Genomic DNA, 15,867 nt, shown 5'->3' with positions numbered 1-15,867 from the left:
AATACTGTCCAGTTGCCTGGATGAGTGTGACTCCACCAACACTCAAAGAAGCTCAACACCATTCAGGACAAAGCTGCCCGCTTGATTGGCATCCCATTTACCAAACTTCAACATTGATTCCTTCCACCACCAACAGAGATAGGAGAGGCACGAAATGAATATTTTTCGTCGGTATTCACACTGGAGAGGGACAGTGTTGTCGAGGGGAGTACTGAGATGCAGGCTGTTGGACTGGATGGGATTGAGGTTCATAAGGAGGAGGTGTTAGCAATTCTGGAAAGGATAAAAATAGATACGTCCCCTGGGCCGGATGGGATTTATCCTAGGATTCTCTGGGAGGCTAGAGAGGAGATTGCAGAGCCTTTGGCTTTGATCTTTCTGTCGTCATTGTCTACAGGAACAGTGCCAGAAGACTGGAGGATAGCAAATGTTGTCCCCTTGTTCAAGAAGGGGAGTAGGGACAACCCTGGTAATTATAGACCGGTGAGCCTTACTTCTGTTGTGGGCAAAGTATTGGAAAGGATTATAAGAGATAGGATTTATAATCACCTAGAAAGGAATAATTTGATTAGGGATAGTCAGCACGGTTTTATGAAGGGTAGGTCATGCCCCACAAACCTTATTGAGTTCTTTGAGAAGGTGACCAAAGAGGTGGATGAGGGTAAAGCGGTTGATGTGGTGTATATGGATTTCAGCAAAGCGTTTGATAAGGTTCCGCATGGTAAGCTTTTGCAGAAAATACGGACACATGGGATTGAGGATGATTTAGTGGTTTGGATCAGGAATTGGCTAGCTGTAAGAAAACAGAGGGTGGTGGTTGATGGGAAATATTCATCCTGGAGTTCAGTTACTAGTGGTGTACCGCAAGGATCTGTTTTGGGGCCACTGCTGTTTGTCATTTTTATTAATGACTTGGATGAGGGCGTGGAAGGATGGATTAGTAAATTTGCGGATGACACTAAAGTCGGTGGAGTTGTAGACAGTGTGGAGGGAAGTGGCAGGTTACAGAGGGACATAGATAAGCTGCAGAGCTGGGCTGAGAGGTGGCAAATGGAGTTTAATGCGGAAAAGTGTGAGGTGATTCACTTTGGAAGGAGTAACAGGAATACAGAGTACTGGGCTAATGGTAAGATACTTGGTAGTGTGGATGAACAGAGGGATCTGGGTGTCCATGTGCATAGATCCCTGAAAGTTGGCACCCAGGTTAATAGGGTTGTTAAGAAGGCGTACGGAGTGTTAGCTTTTATTGGTAGAGGGATTGAGTTTCGGAGCCAGGAGGTCATGCTGCAACTGTACAAAACTCTGGTGCGGCCGCATTTGGAGTATTGCGTACAGTTCTGGTCGCCGTATTATAGGAAAGATGTGGAAGTGTTGGAAAGGGTGCAGAGGAGATTTACCAGGATGTTGCCTGGTATGGTGGGAAAATCGTATGAGGAAAGGCTGAGGGGCTTGAGGTTGTTTTCGTTAGAGAGAAGAAGGTTAAGAGGTGACTTAATAGAGGCATACAAGATGATCAGAGGATTAGATAGAGTGGATAGTGAGAGCCTTTTTCCTCAGATAGTGTTGGCTAGCACGAGGGGACATAGCTTTAAATTGAGGGGTGAGAGATATAGGACAGATGTTAGAGGTAGGTTCTTTACTCAGAGAGTAGTAAGGGCGTGGAATGCCCTGCCTGCAGCAGTGGTGGACTCGTCAACGTTGAGAGCGTTCAAGTGGTTATTGGATAAACATATGGATGATGTTGGAATAGTGTAGATAGGGGCTTTAGATTGGTACCACTGGTCGGCGCAACATCGAGGGCTGAAGGGCCTGTACTGCGTTGTAATGTTCTATGTTCTAACACCACACAGTGGCAGCAGTGTGCACCATCTAAAGATTCACTGCTGCAACTTGTCAAATCTCCTTCAACAGCACCTTCCAAACCCGCTCCCTCCTCCACCTTAAAGGACACAGAAATGTAGATACTCAGAAACTAGAAACAGGAGTAGGCCATTCAGCCCATTGACCCTGCTCCGCCATTCATTATGATCATGACTGATCATCAAGTTCAATATCCTGATCCCCATTCCCCCCCCCCCCCCCCCCCCATATCCATTGATCCCTTTAGCCCCAAGACTATATCTAATTTCTTCTTGAAATCAGACAACGTTTTGGCCTCAACTACTTTCCGTGGTAGTGAATTCCACACATTCACCACTCTCTAGGTGAAGAAATTTCACCTCACCTCAGTTCTAAAATGTTTACCCTTATCCTCAAACTATGACCCCAAATTCTAGACTCCCCCACCATCAGGAACACTTTTTTCTGAATCACCCCTATCTAACCCTGTTAGAATTATGAAATCCCCTCTCACTCTTCTAAACTCCAGTGAATATAATCCTAACTGACTTGGTCTCTCCTCAGATGACAGACCTGCCATCCCAGGAATCAGCCTGGTAAACCTTTGCTGTACTCCCTCTGTAGCATGGACAACCTTCCTCAGATAAGGACACCAAAACTGCACACAATATTCCAGGTATGGCCTCACCAACACCCTATACAATTGCAGCAAAATATCCCTATCCCTATATTCAAATCCTCTCGTTATGAAGGCCAACATACCATTTGCCTTCTTTACTGCCTGCTATACCTGCGCGCTTACTTTCAGCAATTGGTGCATGAGGACACCAAGGTCTCATTGATTATCCACCTCTCTCAATTTACACCCATTGAAGTAATAATCTGTCTTCCTATTATTGCTGCCAAAGTGGATAACCTCACAGCTATCCACATTATACTGCATCTGCCATGCTTATGCCCACACACTCAGCCTGTCCAAATCATGCTGAAGCATCTCTGCATCCTCCTGACAGCTCACCCTCCCACCCAACTTTGTATCATCTGCAAATTTGGAAATAGTATATTTAGTTCCCTCTTCCAAGTCATTAATATATAATGTGACCACTTGGGGTCCCAGCACAGATCCCTGCGGTACCCCACTAGTCACTGCCTGCCAATGTGTCTGTTGCCCTTGTCCTGATTGGCAGGACAAGGGCAGCAGACTCATGGGATCAACATCACATGCCAGTCTCCTCTGTCCAGAATCTGCCCCTGCAAACTCTCACCATCCTGACTTGGAACTATATCAGTGGCCTTTCCCTGTTGTTGCATCAAAATCAATGAATCCTTCATGTGCAATGTGAGTATATCTGCACCAGATCAATTGCAGTGATTCAAGCTGCTGACTCACCACCAGCTTTCCAAGAGCAATTAGGAATGGGCAACAAATGCTGGCCTCACCAACGACAATCACATTCCATTGAAGAACAAAACAAATCTTCAGACAGCATCTGTGGAGAGAGAGATAGAGTTAATGTTTCATGGTGAGAACGGTTCATAACTGGAAGTTGTTATGGATTTAGCAGTTTATAAGCAAATACAGAGCCAGGGAAAGTGGGAGGGAGGAGGAAAGAACAGAAGTGAAAATCAGTGATAGGGTGTTAGGCAGGAATGATTTAAATGACAGAAGTGTTTGTACAGGACACGAGGTGGTATTGAGAAAGAAACAAAAGTTGGGTGTAGAGGAGTATAAATAACAATAACAAAATCATTACGAACAGCTCCTGTCCAAAGAAAATGAGAGCAGAGGTTAGTACAGTATCTGAAATTGTCAAGTAAGTAGTGACCCTCGCCCTTCTGTGAGTTTAATTAGAATGGTGTAGGAAGGGGTAGAGGACAGAGTATTAAAATGGCGAGTGTAAGCAAATCACTGTTCCTCCTGAAAAGAGTGTTTGGATCTCTGATAAGGGTCAGTGTACATCTACCTCCTGTGCTTGTATTCGGTGATGCCATAGGGAGAGGGGTGGGTGATTGAAAGGTGTGGCAGGCTCAGGCATGGTCCCTTTGAAACATAGAAACCCTACAGTGCAGAAGGAGGCCATTCGGCCCATTGAGTCTGCACCGACCACAATCCCACCCAGGCCCTACCCCCACATATTTACCCACTAATTCCTCTAACCTACGCATCCCAGGACACTAAGGGGCAATTTTAGCATGGCCAATCAACCTAACCTGCACATCTTTGGACTGTGGGAGGAAACCGGAGCACCCGGAGGAAACCCACGCAGACACGAGGAGAATGTGCAAACTCCACACAGACAGTGACCCGAGCCGGGAATCGAACCCGGGACCCTGGAGCTGTGAAGCAGCAGTGCTAACCACTGTGCTACCGTGCCGCCCCTTGGACTGCTGAAGGGAAGGGGAGGCAGAGTTGTCTTTGCTGCTGGCATCACTCAGGTGGTGGTAGAAATGCTGGAACACAAGAGGCTGATGGGATGAAAGGTGAGGACAAGTGGATCCTATCATGGTTACAAGAGGGAGGAGATGGGGTGAAGAAATGGAAAACACATAGTCAAGGCCTTGTCAAACACAGTGGAGAGGAGGAAAAGTCATGACTGAAGCACTGGTATGGAAGATTGCATCATCAGATGTAACAACACATCCAGCCTGCATAATTAATGACCCCACGCACCCGGACATTCTCTCTTCCACCTCTTGTGTCGGAAAAAAGGTACAAAAGTCTGAGGTCACGTACCAACCGACTCAGGAACAACTTCTTCCCTGCTGCTGTCAGACTTTTGAATGGACCTACTTTGCATTAAGTTGATCTTTCTCGACACCCTAGCTATGATTGTAACACTACATTCTACACCCACTCCTATCTTTCTTTATGTACGGTATGCTTTGTCTGCATAGCGCACAAGAAACTATACTTTCCACTGTATACTAATACATGTGACAATAATCAAATCAAATCAAAAAATTTCAGAATTGAGATAGTCCTTACAGGAAGCAGGAAATCCTTTGATATGGAATCAAAGTGGCTGTGGGAGTCAGTGAGCTTATGGCAAATATTGGTATACCTCCAGAAATGACATTGGAGAAGTCGAGGAAAAGAATGAACAGAGGAAAGTGAGGAGGAGAAAGGATCAGGATTAGTATCTAAGAGTTGTTGAAGCTTGTGGTTCTCAGAACCTTAAAGGAAGAAGGAAACTTGTTAAAGCCCCAGTGGGGCAAACGTGGGTTAAATACAGCCAACTGTGAGCCATATGTGAAACTCTGGGTAAGTCTGTTCACCTGAGAGAACTGTTTTTCTTTCCCCTTCATCTTACCTCATCAAGCTACAGTTTTGCATTTGTTTTGCATTCAAGGAGCTCGATGATATCAGCACAAGGTAAAGTATTGGAGAGATCATGTCATCCACACATATTAGTAGACAGGAGCCTGCTGATGAGCGTTGTTTTGAAAGCACAAACTGAAACCATTCCAAACTGAAACCATTCCAAACTGAGTCAATTCTGGGGGTTTCAGAAAACTAATTGAATTCAGACCACTTCCAGGCCCAGATGTGTTTTGGGTTAAGTGGGGTCAATTTTTGGTTGCAATCCAAATTTTCTTCTCAAATATCAATGATAATCATTGACAGTTGACACTGGGAGTTGCTGAAAGAGGGTGTAGTTTATTCCTATGTTTACTCACATATATCACTTCTCCTACTGAGTTTATGTATCATGTTAATTTGGGAACATATTTGTTGTCTGAACCTTGATAGTGTCATGGGGCTGAGTGACTTCTTCTCGCTCCCCCCCTCTTCCCCCCCCCCCCACCACCCATCCCCATTGCCAGTTGCTTTTCCAGTGCATTTTATACTCCAGGTTTTGATATTGGAAAGCAGGTTAAGTGACTTTCTGTATATCTGATGCAATACCTTGCTCTTTTGGTTGCTAGGAAACCAGTTACTGCAGCAGACAGTTGTATGAATCAAAAACTCTCCCAGCACCAAAGGAGGCCCTTTGGCCCATCGCACCTCTGCCATCTCGTTGTTTGAGATAATGCATTCCAGATCTTAACAACCCACTGTGTGATAATAATTTCTCCTCTAGTTCTTTTTCTCAATTATTTTAAATCTGTGACCTCTGATTGCTGACCCACATTCGAGAGGCATAAAATAGAAAATGTTAGAAAAACTCAGGTCTGGCACCATCTGAGAAAGAAAGGGGGTTAATGTTTCAAGTCTGTATGGCTCTTTCTCAGAGTTAAAGAGAGGGAGAAGAGTGATGAAATTTCTACTTAAGAGGTGGTGGATGGAGCAGCTAGAGCAGAATGCAAGATCAGGGATAGATGGGAGCTAGGGGTAATTGGACAAAAGATGTTTTGGGCACAAGACAAAACGAATGTTAATGGTAGTGTTAAAGACTAAAGAAGGTGTTAATAGTGGCATAAAGGTAAGATAGCAGAATATGTTAATAACAGAACAAAGGTCAGCGCTCAGTATATTAAACCTTAACCTTAAGGATACGCACCCTATGTGGGAGGAGAGGGCATTGGGATAAAAAAAAGGATTATACAAGAGATCAAAGTGGGGGGGAGATTTTGAGAGGAAACAGATTCTCCCTATTTGCTCTGTCAAAGTCCCTCGTAATTTTCAATACCTCTATTTGATCTATCCTTAACCTCCTCTGCAAGAGGGAGAACAATCTCAGCTTTTCCCTTCTCTCCACTTAACTGAACTCTCTCACCCCTAGAAACATCCTGGTAAACCTGCTTTGTATCTTTGACAGAATCATGCGATCCTTCCTAAAGTACGATTCCAGAATAGTACGCTGTATTTCAACTGAGGTCTGAGCAATTTCTTCCAAAAGGTTAGCATGATTTCCTTGATTTTTGTATTCAGTTTCCCTTGTCAAGCCAAGTATCACATACACATTCTTAACTGTCTTCCTACCATGAGAGATTTGTGAGTATGCCCCCTCAAGTGCCGCTGTTCTTGCACCCACTTCTCTCAAATTTGTACCATATAGATTATGCTTCCTCAGGTGCCTGTTTTCCGCAAAGAGAATGATGCCATCAAGGCAAAACCATGTTCTGCATACCACACAGTGGCCCAGTGGTTAACACTGCTGCCCCACAGCGCCAGGGACCTGGGTTCAGTTCCGCCTTTGGGTCACTGTCTGCGTGGAGTTTGCACGTTCTCCCCGTGTCTGCGTGGGTTTCCTCCGGGTGCTCTGGTTTCCTCCCACAGTCCAAATATGTGCGGGTTAGGTTGATTGGCCATGCCAAATTGCCACTTAGTGTCCCAGGATGTGTGGGTTAGGGGGAATAGTGGGGTAAATACGTGGGGTTACGGGGATAGGGCCTAGGTAGGATGCTCTGCTGGAGAGTCAGTACAGATTTGATGAGCCAAATAGCTACCCGCACTGTAGGGATTCTATAATTCTATGACACAATTGCATATGTGGTATATGAATTTCAGTGACGGTGTGATGCCGGGTACATCTCAATGACTGGCAAATCATATCAGACAGCTTGTTCCTTTGTTCACAATGGGGAGAGTACTGACAATACTCAACCAACCCATGCTTGCAAACTTCAGAATAAAATGTCTAACATTAGATGCAATTCTGTGATTGGGCAAAATTTGCTGAAAAATCCCAAATCTGCTAAGAATTAGACTAATAACCAATTTAAGATTATCGATCGGGCTCGCAATGTAGCTCACCTAACCCTTGTTAGAAGATACATATATTTGTATGCAGAGACCGGTCTTACACTTTTTTTAAAACATGGAGACAAATAACTCCCGGGTGCATTTGTCATGGCAGTGTCTCGAACAATCAGAGCCAACTGGCCAACTAATCAGTAATCCTTTTCTCATGCAGTATAAATTGTCCCCTTTGAAGCTTGGCATTCTTGTGTTTGTCCCAATGAGTGCAAGATGAATAGTTTTGACAGCATGTCTCTTTCTTCAGCAATACTCAAGTTCTATATTAACAAATGGCTGGTTTTTCTCTTCTTACTTAAGGAGGATATGCTTGAATTGGAGACAGTTCATTTGGCAGATACCTGAGATGAATGGGTCCAAAGATGCGCAGGTTAGGTTGATTGGCCATGCTAAATTGACCCTAGTGTCAGGGGGATTAGCAGGGTAAATGTGTGGAGTTATGGGAATAGGGCCTGATTGGAATTGTGGTCGTTACAGACTCGATGGGCCGAATGGCCTCCTTCTGTACTATAGGGATTCTATAAATTGAGTGGTGATAGATATAGGACAGATGTCAGAGGTAGGTTCTTTACTCAGAGAGTAGTAAGGGCGTGGAATGCCCTGCCTGCAACAGTAGTGGACTCGCCAACATTAAGGGCATTTAAATGGTCATTGGATAAACATATGGATGATATTAGAATAGTGTAGGTTAGACGGGCTTTAGATTGGTTTCACAGGTCGGCGCAACATCGAGGGCCGAAGGGCCTGTACTGCGCTGTAATGTTCTATGTTCTATGATTCTATGGGTTGTCTTATGAAGAAGGTTTGAGCAGGTTGGACTTATAGTCACTGGAGTTTGGATTCATGAGAAGTGATCTTCTTGAAAGATAAAAAAAATCTTGAGGGAATTTGACAGGGTGGATGTTGGGAGGATGTTTCCCCAGTGGGGGAGTCTATGACTAGGGAGCACAGTGTCCCATTTAAGATGGAGATGTGGAGGAATTTCTTTCTCCCAGAGGGTTGTTACATTTTGAAATTCACTTCCTCGGACAGCAATGGAGGCTGCATCATTGAATACATTCAGGAGTGAGTTCCATAAAACTTTGATCAACAAGGGAGTCAAGGGTTATGGTGAGCAGGCAGAAAGTGATGGCCACAATGTGCCGTAATCTTATTGAATGGCAGAACAGGCTCAAGGGGCCAAATAGCCTACTCCTATTTTTTATGATCTTATGATCTCACCATGTTTTTTCCAAAGCATATCACTCCTCTCGTATCTGCAATAAAATGCATTTACCATGTGTCTGTCCATTTCGCAACTTTTTCTATTTCCTCCTGAAGTCTATCGCTATGATTTTCACTAGTTAATATGTTGTGAAGTTTTGTATCATCCAGAAATTTAGAAATTGTCCTCTCACTGTAAAATCCAGGTAATTTCTATATAATGAGAAAAGCAAAGGTCCTAATACTGAAATTGGGGGCATGTATGCGGTGAAGTCCCCTAATCAGTAAAAACATCCATTCATCACTACTCCCTACCTCCTATGCCTCAACCAATCCCCATACCCAAGTTATTACCATCCTTTTAGTACAATGTGCAACTATTTTTTTGAATGTCTGTTAAGTTAAAGCATGGATTTGATGGGCCAAATGACCTCCTCCTGCGCCCTAATGATACTATGATTCTATGTAATAATTTAGCAAATGCCTTTTGAAAGTCCATGCAAGTAAGTATCTGGGACTGTTAAATAAATTAAGTGCCCATGGTGTTAAGATCTTGGCATGGATAGAGGATTGGCTGACTGGCAGAAGGATAAAGGGGTTTTTTTCAGGATGGCAGCAGGTGACTAGTGGTGTGCCTCAGGGTCAGTGCTGAGACCACAACTTTTCACAATATACATTAACGATTTGGAGAAAGGAACTGAAGGCACTATTACTAAGTTTGCAGATGATACAAAGATATGTAGAGGGACAGGTAGTATTGAGGAAGCAGGGGGGCTGCAGAAGCACTTGACAGGTTAGGAGAGCGGGCAAAGAAGTGGCAGATGGAATACAATGTGGAAAAGTGTGAGGTTGTAACTTTGGAAGAAGGAATGGAGGCATAGACTGTTTTCTAAATGGGAAAATGCATAGGAAATCAGAAACACAAAGGGACTTGCGAGTCATTGTACAAGATTTTCTTAAGGTTACCATGCAGGTTCAGTCGGCAGTTAGGAAGGCAAATGCAATGTTAGCATTCATGTCGAGAGGGCTAGAATACAAGATGTACTTCTGAGATTGTATAAGGCTCTGGTCAGACCCCATTTGGAGTATTGTGAACAGTTCTGGGCCCCATATCTAAGGAAGGATGAGCTGGCCTTGGAAAGGGTCCAGAGGAGGTTCACAAGAATGATCCCTAGAATGAAGAGCTTGTCGTATGAGGAATGGTTGAGGACTCTGGGTCTGTACTCATTGGAGTTTAGAAGGATGAGGGGGGATCTTATTGAAACTTACAGGAGTCAGCGAGGCCTGGATAGAGTGGAAGTGGAGAGGATGTTTCTACTAGTAGGAAAAACTAGAACCAGAGGGCACAACCTCAGGCTAAAGGGACAATCCTTTAAAACAGAGATGAGAAGGAATTTCATCAGCCAGAGGGTGGTGAACCTGTGGAACTCTGCCGCAGAAGACTGTGGAGGCCAGGTCATTGAGTGTCTTTTAAGACAGAGATAGATAGATTCTTGCTTAATAAGGGGATCAGGGGCTATGGGGAAAAGGCAGGAGAATGTGGATGAGAAAAATATCAGCCATGATTGAATGGCGGAGCAGACTCGATGGGCCGAGTGGCCTAATTCTGTTCCTATGTCTTATGGTCATATCTACTGCACCACGTTCATCTATATTCTCTGTTACTTCACCAAAAAGCAGTCGGCTTAGTCAGACACCTTTTGCCTGTAACAAACCCATGCTGACTATCCCTTATTGATCCATGCTTCACCAAGGGAGACTGAATTTGTCTTTGACTAGATTCTCTCATAGTTTTCCCACCACTGATGTTAAACTGATTGGTCTGTAGTCATCAGGTTTATCCCCTCCTTTTTTGGACAGGCATGCAACGATTGCAAACTTTCAATCCTTTGGCACCACTCCAGTATCCAAGGGGGGGTTGAAAGATTCTTGTTCTGCTGTCTCTACCCTAACTTTTCTCTGTAACCTTGGATGCATCCCATCTACTCTATATTACATGTTAACTTCGAGTGACGCCAATCTATTTAACACCATCTAATTTAATCCTATCCTATCGGATAGGATACTTCCATCTGTGATGACATTAACTTCAAGCTGTTTTATGAAGATACAAAGTTCTCATTCAGTACCCACGTCATGGTTTCTGCTGCCTTGTCTCTAATCAGGCCCACCTTTCCTGTAACTATTCGTTTAACTTTTAAATGATCATAAAAATATTTTTGAGCTCCCCTTTATATTACCTGCTAGTTTTGTAATCATGGTATTAGTTGAGCTTAAAATGTTTCATTCACAGAATATTATTTATAAACGTTCTTAATTTCAGCCAACATGTTTATTCATTCACGCACATGATTGAGAATGTTATCCAAGTCCGCAAGGAGGAAGTTTCGGAATGGCTAATTTCGTGGAGTGATTTAAAAATAATGAATTTTAAAAGCAAGTCATTGTTGATCCAGGAGCCATTGTTGATCAGCGAGCACAGGGTCTGTGGAGAATGAGACGTGTTGCAAGTTCGGACATAGGTCGCAGAACTTTAGATAAGCTCAAGTTTATGGAGACTGTAAGATGAGAGACTGTCCAGGAGAGCATTGGAATAATTGAGTGTAAAGGTAACAAAGACATTGTTATGATTTCCGTAAGGCTGAAAACTTTTAAAGAGAGATTGACGGAAATACCTGAAGGCAAGATTTCACATTGTAGTACTTTTACCGTAACAAAAAAACAACGAAAATCAACAGAGAACAAACATTACTTAACATGCAACTAATGCACCAAACTAAAGAAAAGGTACTTTAGCATTAATTAGTTAATGCAATTGAAATACACCTTATAACTCCATTGTCTGTGCACTGCACGTCTGACAGATGTATAGCAAAACAAGATTAAATCTGAAACTGCTTTCAGAAGCTTGGTGTCTTAGTCGTAGTTATGTACAGAAAGCACGATAAGTGAGGTATGCAGCCCACACAGAATATATTTGGGTCTTATGGGTGCTTCAACCATTTTGCTCAATATCCCAATTGGAGTCGCGTTGGGGACAAGCTAACCCTCTCTTCTCTCCTGCAGAAAGTTAGTGCTTTCTGCAGGAGGTACTTAACGGCACAATGAGGAGATTATTCTTCAGTGATGTCACACAAGTTAAAAGTTTAAGTTTTATTTATTAGTCTCAAATAAGCTTACATTCACACTGCGATGAAGGTACTGTGACAACCTCTCTGACCCAGTAGAAAAAAATTGTAATCGCAGAGCCTCATGTTTTGAGGTTAATAAATTGTTCCTACATGTTTTTGAAATAATTAATACTTTTTTAAAAGTCTTACTTTTCCTTTGCTTCTCTCTTTCTCACTGCTAATGTAACTTCAGGAAATTTAACTTCTGCAAGACTACAGCTGTCAGTGGGATCCACCCACCAATATTAAGGATTATTGATTTCTTATGCACATTTTTGGTCAAGAGTTTAGATGCTCTTTTAGAGTAATTGTGACAGACAATAGTGTGGGATTTTAGATGGACATTCAGGATTCCCCATCTGTTGATTCTCCACCATGTTGTAATTCATCCACAAAGAGAATCAGCCTGGGTGACACAGATTTCCTCCTCAATTGTTTTACTGACAAGTGGTGCTGCTCTTTGTCATTCTTAAGTCCAATCTTCCAATATAGGAATAGAAGCCGACTGCAAGCCTGTTTGTGACTTTCCAAGCAATTTAATCATGGCTTAATTGTATCTCGGCTTCATTTACCTGCCTTAGATCCATACTCCTTGATAGCTTTACTGAAAGAAATCTAGAAATTATGGTGTTGAAATTTTCAGTTGACCCAGTACTGTCCAATCTGTCCGATCCCCTCCATCAGTAACTCTATCCAGCCCATTTCACCTGCGGAGGGAAAGCCAGGCCAAATTATCCTTATCGCCCAACATAATTCCAGCACAATGTTAAAACATTCCTTTAATCTCCATGTGCTGAAAGTGATGGTTGATCTTATTAAGATGTTTAAAATGATGACTGATTTGATGGGTGATTAGAAAAATATTTCTTTTGGTAGGGGAACCTAGAACAAGACTCCCCAAAGATTATTCACCATCTACAAGACACAAATCAGAAGTTGATGGAACACTCTCCACTCGCCTGGATGAATAAGTGCTGGTCTAGCCAGCGACGATCACATCCCAAGAACGTTTTTATTCAATCTTAAAATTTGAACTAGGCTATTCGTTAGATAAATCAAATAACAGCTTTTCATACGAACAGTAATAGAAATCTGGAAATCTCTTCCTCCAGAAAGCTGCAGATGCTCAGTTTTTAAAACAATCAATGATATTTGCCATGGTCATGATTACGAAGGTTGGTTTTATATTACAATTATTAATTGAATTCCACCAGCTGTAATGGTGGGAGTTGAACCCATATCCCTGGAGCAATTGCCCTGGGCCACTAGATAACTAATTCAGATGATGATACAAGGGGTGGAGGACATAAATTTAAGGATTTGGGCAAGAGATGCAAAGGAGATGTGAAGAAGAACATTTTTTATGCAGCAAGTGGCAACTGTCAAAGGGTGATGGAAGTGAAGATGATGGTCATAGAAACATAGAAAACTACAGCACAAAACAGGCCCTTCGGCCCCACAAGTTGTGCCGAACATATCCCTACCTTCTAGGCCTACCTATAACCCTCCATCCTATTAAGTCCCATGTACTCATCCAGGAGTCTCTTAAAAGACCCTATTGAGTTTGCCTCCACCACCACTGATGGCAGCCGATTCCACTCGCCCACCACCCTCTGTGTGAAAAACTTCCCCCTAACATTTCCCCTGTACCTACACCCCAGCACCTTAAACCTGTGTCCTCTCATAGCAGCCATTTCCACCCTGGGAAAAAGCCTTTGAGAGTCCACCCGATCTATGCCTCTCAACATCTTATGTGCCTCTATTAGGTCTCCTCTCATCCTACGTCTCTCCAAGGAGAAAAGACCGAGCTCCCTCAGCCTATCCTCATAAGGCATGCCACTCAATCCAGGCAACATCCTTGTAAATCACCTCTGCACCCTTTCAATCTTTTCCACATTCTTCCTGTAATGAGGCGACCAGAACTGAGCACAGTACTCCAAGTGGGGTCTGACGAGGGTCTTGTATAGCTGCATCATTATCCCCAGCACACCATACGCCTTCTTAACCACCTCCTCCACCTGCGGGGCCGATTTTAGAGTCCTATGGACCCAGACCCCAAGGTCCTTCTGATCCTCCACAGTACTAAGAGTCTTTCCCCTTATATTGTACTCCTTCATCCCATTTGACCTGCCAAAATGGATCACTACGCATTTATCTAGGTTGAAGTCCATCTGCCACTTCTCCGCCCAGTCTTGCATCCTATCTATGTCCCTCTGTAACTTCTGACATCCCTCCAGACTATCCACAACCTCACCAACCTTCGTGTCGTCGGCAAACTTACCAACCCATCCCTCCACTTCCTCATCCAGGTCATTTATGAAAATGACAAACAGCAAGGGTCCCAGAACAGATCCCTGGGGCACACCACTGATGACCGACCTCCATTTAGAAAAAAACCCATCTATACACACTCTCTGCCTCCTTTGGGCAAACACAGTAAGAAGTTTAACAACACCAGGTTAAAGTCCAACAGGTTTATTTGGTAGCAAAAGCCACACAAGCTTTCGGAGCTCTAAGCCCCTTCTTCAGGTGAGTGGGAATTCTGTTCACAAACAGAGCTTATAAAGACACAGACTCAATTTACATGAATAATGTTTGGAATGCGAATACTTACAACTAATCAAGTCTTTAAGAAACAAAACAATGTGAGTGGAGAGAGCATCAAGACAGGCTAAAAAGATGTGTATTGTCTCCTTTGGGCAAGCCAGTTCTGGATCCACAGGGCAGCAGCCCGTTGGATCCCATGCCCTCTCACTTTTTCGAGAAGCCTTGCATGGGGGACCTTATTGGAGGGGTACTTACTAGAGTGGTTGGGGAGGGTTTAAACTAATATGGCACGGGGATGGGAAGCTTTGCAAGGATTCAGAGCAGTGGGAATTAAGAACAAGAGAAGACAGTAAGGAGAATGAGGAAAGTGATAGGCAGAGAAATCAAGGGCCAGAGGCAGATAAGGACCAAGTAAAAAATAGTAGGAAAGGGAAAAGAAATGTTAAAAGTGCCCACCTTAAGGTTTTGTACCTGAATGCTCGGAGCATTTGAAACAAAATGGATGAATTAGTTGCACAGATAGATATAAAGGGGTATGATGTAGTTGGCATTCCAGAGACGTGGCTCCAAGGTGAGCATGGATGGGAACTAAACATTGAGGGCTATTCTGTGTTTAGGAAGGACAAGCGAAAAGGAAAAGGTGGTGGAGTTGCATTGTTGATTAAAGGTGATATTGATCCGAAATTGGGAAAATAAATTACATAGATGATGTGGAATCTGTGTGGGTCGAGTTGAGAAACAACAAGGGGCAGAAAACATTGGTGGGGGTGGTATACAGACCCCTAAACTGTAGTGGTAATGTTGGGAAAAGTATTAGACAGGAAATCAGAGATGCATGTGTTAAAGGAACATCTGTGATTATGGGCAGCTTTAATCTGTATATAGATTGGGAGAGTCAAATTAGTCACAGTACAATAGAGGAGGAATTTCTGCTGTGCATACAGGATGGTTTTCTGGAGCAATATGTTGAGGAACCAACACAAGAGTAGGCCATCTTTGATTGGGTGTTGTGCAATGAGAAAGGATCAGTTGGCTGTCTAGTTGTGAGAGAACCCTTGGGGACAAGTGACCATAATATGGTAGAATTCTTTGTCAAGGTGGATAATGATGTAGTTGATTCTGTGATGTGGAGATGCCGGCGTTGGGCCGGGGTAAGCACAGAAAGATGTCTCACAACACCAGGTTAAAGTCCAACAGGTTTATTTGATAGCACAAGCTTTCGGAGCACTGCCCCTTCATCAGGTGAGTGGGAGTTGTGACAACTCCCACTCACCTGATGAAGGGGCAGCGCTCCGAAAGCTTGTGCTACCAAATAAACCTGTTGGACTTTAACCTGGTGTTGTGAGACTTCTTACTGTTGATTCTGAGACCAGCGTCCTGAATCTCAATAAAGGTAACTATGATGGT

General features: G+C 43.3%; 1 protein-coding gene across 13 annotated transcripts in view; it reads left to right on the top strand.

Moving 5' to 3' along the window:
• ctif (CBP80/20-dependent translation initiation factor) overlaps positions 1–15,867 on the top strand; it is a 268,061-nt gene that overhangs the window by 48,838 nt on the left and 203,356 nt on the right. The window contains exon 1 of one of the 13 annotated variants that reach the window (XM_078222554.1): positions 6,600–6,680. The exons of the other annotated variants lie outside the window; for them this stretch is intronic. The gene's annotated coding sequence lies outside the window, so the exon portion shown is untranslated. Of the gene's footprint in view, positions 1–6,599; positions 6,681–15,867 lie in introns of those variants that run through there. 13 annotated transcript variants of the gene reach the window in all.

The sequence above is a fragment of the Mustelus asterias genome, chromosome 1 (assembly GCF_964213995.1).
Source record: "Mustelus asterias chromosome 1, sMusAst1.hap1.1, whole genome shotgun sequence".
Lineage (NCBI taxonomy): Eukaryota > Metazoa > Chordata > Chondrichthyes > Carcharhiniformes > Triakidae > Mustelus > Mustelus asterias.
This window is presented reverse-complemented; position numbering and strand designations above follow the sequence as displayed.